Source organism: Anopheles funestus, chromosome 3RL (genome assembly GCF_943734845.2).
Source record: "Anopheles funestus chromosome 3RL, idAnoFuneDA-416_04, whole genome shotgun sequence".
Classification (NCBI taxonomy): Eukaryota; Metazoa; Arthropoda; class Insecta; order Diptera; family Culicidae; genus Anopheles; species Anopheles funestus.
This window is the reverse complement of record NC_064599.1, coordinates 67,322,342-67,330,533: the sequence shown is the minus strand read 5'-3', so window position 1 is coordinate 67,330,533 and position 8,192 is coordinate 67,322,342. Positions and strand designations below refer to the sequence as shown.

Here is an 8,192-nt window from a genome sequence, read left to right as displayed (position 1 = left end):
GGAATTTCCTCTCTGATGCAGGTACAGTGGAGCGCCGATTATCCGGGTACCTTTTATCCGGCTGTCCCATTATCCGTGCAGCTCGGAAATAACAGTTCCGAAGGAGGATTGGCATAAGGAAATGCAAAACCGATGATGGCAAGAGATAATAGCTTCAATAGGTAGTGATATAATATGCTCAAATTCGAAAAAAAAGAACATATGTACTTTGCAAAGTACAAAGAAAATTAACATTTAGCTTTATAAAAAAAAGTCTACCCATTACACACTAAACACTAATATTTATGAATAAAAAGAGTTGTGCCTATTATCCGTAATATTCGCTTATCCGACAAGGGCAGAATCCCGATGAGCACGGATAATCGGCGCTCCACTGTATTTTATTCCGAATTGGTTGAAATAAGTTTCTTTTCACTCTAACAAGGCATTAAATAAAAAGGGGAATAAACAATCATTAATAATTTTAAAAAATTCTGAAAATTTTAAAGATTCCTAAGGCTATAGCCTTAGCTTTTTTTTGGGAAATTTTGCAAAATTTTATAAAATGAACTTTTTTAATGCCAATTGGTTGAAATAAGTTTCTTTTCACTCAAATAATGCTTTAAGTGAAAAATGAATCGGAAATTAAAACAAATAAAAACATTCTAAAAATTTGAAAATTTTCTAACGCTCATTTTTGCACAAAATTTTGCCTATAACTCGGTTGGTATCCAACGGATCTCCAATCTTTAACCTGTGGTCAATAGATGGCACCGATGGCTTCACTTTCTTCTTGGACCGCCATGCCCTCAGATGTCTGTGCCAGAAGTTATCCGAGGAACCATGTTCCTTACCCTGTTTGAGAAAATGTAAAATTTTCCTCATTTTTGCACCAAATTTTGCCTATTACTCGGGCGGTATCAAACGGATCGCCAATCTTTAGCCTGTGGTCGATAGACGGCACCAATGGCTACATTTTCTTCTTGGACGGCCATGCCCTCAGATGTCTGTGCCAGAAGTAATGCGAGGAACCAAGTTCCTTACCCTGTTTGAAAAAATGTAAAATTTTCCTCATTTTTGCGCCAAGTTTTGCCTATAAGTCGACCGGTATCCAACGGATCGCCAATCTTTAATCTGTGGTCGATAGACGGCAACAATGGCTACATTTTCTTCTTGGACGGCCATGCCCTCAGATGTCTGTGCCAGAAGTAATGCGAGGAACCAAGTTCCATACCCTGTTTGAGAAAATGTAAAATTTTTCTCATTTTTCTGCAATTCAGCAAAATTTTTAAATGTGATATATTTTATTGCGAATTTGTTGCAATAAGTTTCTTTTCACTTAAATAATGCTTTAAATTAAAAAAAGAATAAAAAATCAGAAAAAAATTTCAAAAAAAATTTCTACTCGAAAATTTCATAAGGCTTACCCCTTGCCATTTTTTTGAGAAATTTTGCAAAAAAAATAAAATTGATTTATTTTAATGCCAATTGGTTCCAATGAGTTTCTTTTCACTCAAATAATGCTTTAAACAAAAAAAAAGAGTAAAAAATAATAAAAAATTACAAAAATTTGAAAATATCATACGGCTCATTTTTGCATCAACTTTTGCCTATAACTCGATCTATATCCAACGGATCTCCAATCTTTAACCTGTGGTCGCTAGATGGCAACAATGGCTACATTTTCTTCTTGGACGGCCATGCCCTCAGATGTCTGTGCCAGAAGTTATTCGAGGAAGCAAGTTCCATACCCTGTTTGAGAAAATGTAAAATTGTCCTCATTTTTGCACCAAGTTTTGCCTATAACTCGATCTATATCCAACGGATCTCCAATCTTTAACCTGTGGTCAATAGATGACAACAATGGCTACATTTTCTTCTTGGACGGCCATGCCCTCAGATGTCTGTGCCAGAAGTTATGCGAGGAACCAGGTTCCTTACCCTGTTTGAGAAAATGTAAAATTTTCCTCATTTTTGCATCAACTTTTGCCTATAACTCGATCTATATCCAACGGATCTCCAATCTTTAACCTGTGGTCGCTAGATGGCAACAATGGCTACATTTTCTTTTTGGACGGCCATGCCCTCAGATGTCTGTACCGGAAGTTATTCGAGGAAGCAAGTTCCATACCCTGTTTGAGAAAATGTAAAATTGTCCTCATTTTTGCACCAACTTTTGCCTATAAGTCGATCTATATCCAACGGATCTCCAATCTTTAACCTGTGATCGATAGATGGCAACAATGGCTACAATTTCTTCTTGGATGGCCATGCCCTCAGATGTCTGTGCCAGAAGTTATTCGAGGAAGCAAGTTCCATACCCGGTTTGAGAAAATGTAAAATTGTCCTCATTTTTGCACCAACTTTTGCCTATAAGTCGGTCGGTATCCAACGGATCGCCAATCTTTAACCTGTGGTCGATAGACGGCACCAACGGCTACATTTTCTTCTTGGACGGCCATGCCCTCAGATGTCTGTGCCAGAAGTAATGTGAGGAACCAAGTTCCTTACCCTATTTGAGAAAATGTAAAATTTTCCTCATTTTTCTGCAATTCAGCAAAATTTTTAAATGTGATATATTTTATTGCGAATTTGTTGCAATAAGTTTCTTTTCACTTAAATAATGCTTTAAATTAAAAAAAGAATAAAAAATCAGAAAAAAATTTCAAAAAAAATTTCTACTCGAAAATTTCATAAGGCTTACCCCTTGCCATTTTTTTGAGAAATTTTGCAAAAAAATTCAAATTGATTTATTTTAATGCCAATTGGTTGCAATGAGTTTCTTTTCATTCAAATAATGCTTTAAACAAAAAAAAGAGTAAAAAATAATAAAAAATTACAAAAATTTGAAAATATCATACGGCTCATTTTTGCATCAACTTTTGCCTATAACTCCGGATCCGGATCTCGGATCAACGGATCAACGGATCTCCAATCTTTAACCTGTGGTCGCTAGATGGCAACAATGGCTACATTTTCTTCTTGGACGGCCATGCCCTCAGATGTCTGTGCCAGAAGTTATTCGAGGAAGCAAGTTCCATACCCTGTTTGAGAAAATGTAAAATTGTCCTCATTTTTGCACCAAGTTTTGCCTATAACTCGATCGGTATCCAACGGATCTCCAATCTTTAACCTGTGGTCGATAGATGGCAACAATGGCTACATTTTCTTCTTGGACGGCCATGCCCTCAGATGTCTGTGCCAGAAGTTATGCGAGGAACCAAGTTCCTTACCCTGTTTGAGAAAATGTTAAATTTTCCTCATTTTTGCGCCAACTTTGCTATAAGTCGATCGGTATCCAACGGATCTCCAATCTTTAACCTGTGGTTGATAGACGGCTCCAATGGCTACATTTTCTTCTTGGACGGCCATGCCTTCAGATGTCTGTGCCAGAAGTAATGTGAGGAACCAAGTTCCTTACCCTGTTTGAGAAAATGTAAAATTTTCCTCATTTTTCTGCAATTCAGCAAAATTTTTAAATGTTATATATTTTATTGCGAATTTGTTGCAATAAGTTTCTTTTCACTTAAATAATGCTTTAAATTAAAAAAAGAATAAAAAATCAGAAAAAAATTTCAAAAAAATTTTCCACTCGAAAATTTCATAAGGGGTACCCCTTGCCATTTTTTTGAGAAATTTTTCAAAAAAATTTAAATTGATTTATTTTAATGCCAATTGGTTGCAATGAGTTTCTTTTCACTCAAATAATGCTTCAAACAAAAAAAAAAAATAAAAAATAATAAAAAAATCAAAAAATTTAAAAAAAATGTTAAATTTTCCTCATTTTTGCATCAACTTTTGCCAATAACTCGGTCGGTATCCAACGGATCTCCAATCTTTAACCTGTGATCGATAGATGGCAACAATGGCTACATTTTCTTCTTGGACGGCCATGCCCTCAGATGTCTGTACCAGAAATTATTCGAGGAAGCAAGTTCCATACCCTGTTTGAGAAAATGTAAAATTGTCCTCATTTTTGCACCAACTTTTGCCTATAAGTCGATCGGTATCCAACGGATCTCTAATCTTTAAACTGTAGTCGATAGATGGCAACAATGGCTACATTTTCTTCTTGGACGGCCATGCCCTCAGATGTCTGTGCAAGAAGTTATGCGAGGAACCAAGTTCCTTACCCTGTTTGAGAAAATGTAAAATTTTCCTCATTTTTCTGCAATTCAGCAAAATTTTTAAATGTGATATATTTTATTTCGAATTTGTTGCAATAAGTTTCTTTTCACTTAAATAATGCTTTAAATTAAAAAAAGAATAAAAAATCAGAAAAAAATTTCAAAAAAAATTTTCCACTCGAAAATTTCATAAGGCTTACCCCTTGCCATTTTTTTGAGAAATTTTTCAAAAAAATTTAAATTGATTTATTTTAATGCCAATTGGTTGCAATGAGTTTCTTTTCACTCAAATAATGCTTCAAACAAAAAAAAAAGAGTAAAAAATAATAAAAAAATCAAAAAATTTAAAAAAAATTTTAAATTTTCCTCATTTTTGCATCAACTTTTGCCTATAAGTCGATCTATATCCAACGGATCGCCAATCTTTAACCTGTGATCGATAGATGGCAACAATGGCTACATTTTCTTCTTGGACGGCCATGTCCTCAGATGTCTGTGCCAGAAGTTATTCGAGGAAGCAAGTTCCATACCCTGTTTGAGAAAATGTAAAATTGTCCTCATTTTTGCACCAAGTTTTGCCTATAACTCGATCTATATCCAACGGATCTCCAATCTTTAACCTGTGGTCGATAGATGGCAACAATGGCTACATTTTCTTCTTGGACGGCCATGCCCTCAGATGTCTGTGCCAGAAGTTATGCGAGGAACCAAGTTCCTTACCCTGTTTGAGAAAATGTAAAATTTTCCTCATTTTTGCGCCAACTTTGCCTATAAGTCGATCGGTATCCAACGGATCGCCAATCTTTAACCTGTGGTTGATAGACGGCTCCAATAGCTACATTTTCTTCTTGGACGGCCATGCCCTCAGATGTCTGTGACAGAAGTAATGTGAGGAACCAAGTTCCTTACCCTATTTGAGAAAATGTAAAATTTTCCTCATTTTTCTGCAATTCAGCAAAATTTTTAAATGTGATATATTTTATTGCGAATTTGTTGCAATAAGTTTCTTTTCACTTAAATAATGCTTTAAATTAAAAAAAGAATAAAAAATCAGAAAAAAATTTCAAAAAAAATTTCTACTCGAAAATTTCATAAGGCTTACCCCTTGCCATTTTTTTGAGAAATTTTGCAAAAAAATTCAAATTGATTTATTTTAATGCCAATTGGTTGCAATGAGTTTCTTTTCACTCAAATAATGCTTTAAACAAAAAAAAAAGAGTAAAAAATAATAAAAAATTAAAAAAAATTAAAAATTTCATACGGCTCATTTTTGCATCAACTTTTGCCTATAACTCGATCTATATCCAACGGATCTCCAATCTTTAACCTGTGGTCGATAGATGGCAACAATGGCTACATTTTCTTCTTGGACGGCCATGCCCTCAGATGTCTGTGCCAGAAGTTATGCGAGGAACCAGGTTCCTTACCCTGTTTGAGAAAATGTAAAATTGTCCTCATTTTTGCACCAAGTTTTGCCTATAACTCGATCTATATCCAACGGATCTCCAATCTTTAACCTGTGGTCAATAGATGACAACAATGGCTACATTTTCTTCTTGGACGGCCATGCCCTCAGATGTCTGTGCCAGAAGTTATGCGAGGAACCAGGTTCCTTACCCTGTTTGAGAAAATGTAAAATTTTCCTCATTTTTGCATCAACTTTTGCCTATAACTCGATCTATATCCAACGGATCTCCAATCTTTAACCTGTGGTCGCTAGATGGCAACAATGGCTACATTTTCTTTTTGGACGGCCATGCCCTCAGATGTCTGTACCGGAAGTTATTCGAGGAAGCAAGTTCCATACCCTGTTTGAGAAAATGTAAAATTGTCCTCATTTTTGCACCAACTTTTGCCTATAAGTCGATCTATATCCAACGGATCTCCAATCTTTAACCTGTGATCGATAGATGGCAACAATGGCTACAATTTCTTCTTGGATGGCCATGCCCTCAGATGTCTGTGCCAGAAGTTATTCGAGGAAGCAAGTTCCATACCCGGTTTGAGAAAATGTAAAATTGTCCTCATTTTTGCACCAACTTTTGCCTATAAGTCGGTCGGTATCCAACGGATCGCCAATCTTTAACCTGTGGTCGATAGACGGCACCAACGGCTACATTTTCTTCTTGGACGGCCATGCCCTCAGATGTCTGTGCCAGAAGTAATGTGAGGAACCAAGTTCCTTACCCTATTTGAGAAAATGTAAAATTTTCCTCATTTTTCTGCAATTCAGCAAAATTTTTAAATGTGATATATTTTATTGCGAATTTGTTGCAATAAGTTTCTTTTCACTTAAATAATGCTTTAAATTAAAAAAAGAATAAAAAATCAGAAAAAAATTTCAAAAAAAATTTCTACTCGAAAATTTCATAAGGCTTACCCCTTGCCATTTTTTTGAGAAATTTTGCAAAAAAATTCAAATTGATTTATTTTAATGCCAATTGGTTGCAATGAGTTTCTTTTCATTCAAATAATGCTTTAAACAAAAAAAAAGAGTAAAAAATATTAAAAAAATTACAAAAATTTGAAAATTTCATACGGCTCATTTTTGCATCAACTTTTGCCTATAACTCCGGATCCGGATCTCGGATCAACGGATCAACTGATCTCCAATCTTTAACCTGTGGTCGCTAGATGGCAACAATGGCTACATTTTCTTCTTGGACGGCCATGCCCTCAGATGTCTGTGCCAGAAGTTATTCGAGGAAGCAAGTTCCATACCCTGTTTGAGAAAATGTAAAATTGTCCTCATTTTTGCACCAAGTTTTGCCTATAACTCGATCGGTATCCAACGGATCTCCAATCTTTAACCTGTGGTCGATAGATGGCAACAATGGCTACATTTTCTTCTTGGACGGCCATGCCCTCAGATGTCTGTGCCAGAAGTTATGCGAGGAACCAAGTTCCTTACCCTGTTTGAGAAAATGTAAAATTTTCCTCATTTTTGCGCCAACTTTGCTATAAGTCGATCGGTATCCAACGGATCTCCAATCTTTAACCTGTGGTTGATAGACGGCTCCAATGGCTACATTTTCTTCTTGGACGGCCATGCCTTCAGATGTCAGTGCCAGAAGTAAAGTGAGGAACCAAGTTCCTTACCCTGTTTGAGAAAATGTAAAATTTTCCTCATTTTTCTGCAATTCAGCAAAATTTTTAAATGTGATATATTTTATTGCGAATTTGTTGCAATAAGTTTCTTTTCACTTAAATAATGCTTTAAATTAAAAAAAGAATAAAAAATCAGAAAAAAATTTCAAAAAAATTTTCCACTCGAAAATTTCATAAGGGGTACCCCTTGCCATTTTTTTGAGAAATTTTTCAAAAAAATTTAAATTGATTTATGTTAATGCCAATTGGTTGCAATGAGTTTCTTTTCACTCAAATAATGCTTCAAACAAAAAAAAAAGAGTAAAAAATAATAAAAAATCAAAAAATTTAAAAAAAATGTTAAATTTTCCTCATTTTTGCATCAACTTTTGCCAATAACTCGGTCGGTATCCAACGGATCTCCAATCTTTAACCTGTGATCGATAGATGGCAACAATGGCTACATTTTCTTCTTGGACGGCCATGCCCTCAGATGTCTGTACCAGAAATTATTCGAGGAAGCAAGTTCCATACCCTGTTTGAGAAAATGTAAAATTGTCCTCATTTTTGCACCAACTTTGCTATAAGTCGATCGGTATCCAACGGATCTCCAATCTTTAACCTGTGGTTGATAGACGGCTCCAATGGCTACATTTTCTTCTTGGACGGCCATGCCTTCAGATGTCAGTGCCAGAAGTAAAGTGAGGAACCAAGTTCCTTACCCTGTTTGAGAAAATGTAAAATTTTCCTCATTTTTCTGCAATTCAGCAAAATTTTTAAATGTGATATATTTTATTGCGAATTTGTTGCAATAAGTTTCTTTTCACTTAAATAATGCTTTAAATTAAAAAAAGAATAAAAAATCAGAAAAAAATTTCAAAAAAATTTTCCACTCGAAAATTTCATAAGGGGTACCCCTTGCCATTTTTTTGAGAAATTTTTCAAAAAAATTTAAATTGATTTATGTTAATGCCAATTGGTTGCAATGAGTTTCTTTTC

General features: G+C 35.1%; 1 long non-coding RNA gene across 1 annotated transcript; it reads right to left on the bottom strand.

Moving 5' to 3' along the window:
• Nucleotides 1-20: 20 nt before the first annotated feature.
• On the bottom strand, nt 21-7,053 carry LOC125770820 (uncharacterized). Its single transcript, XR_007419243.1, has 3 exons — nt 6,728-7,053; nt 5,434-5,623; nt 21-1,820 (listed from the first exon to the last, which is right to left on the bottom strand). It is a non-coding gene; the product is annotated as an uncharacterized LOC125770820 (long non-coding RNA).
• Nucleotides 7,054-8,192: the final 1,139 nt, after the last annotated feature.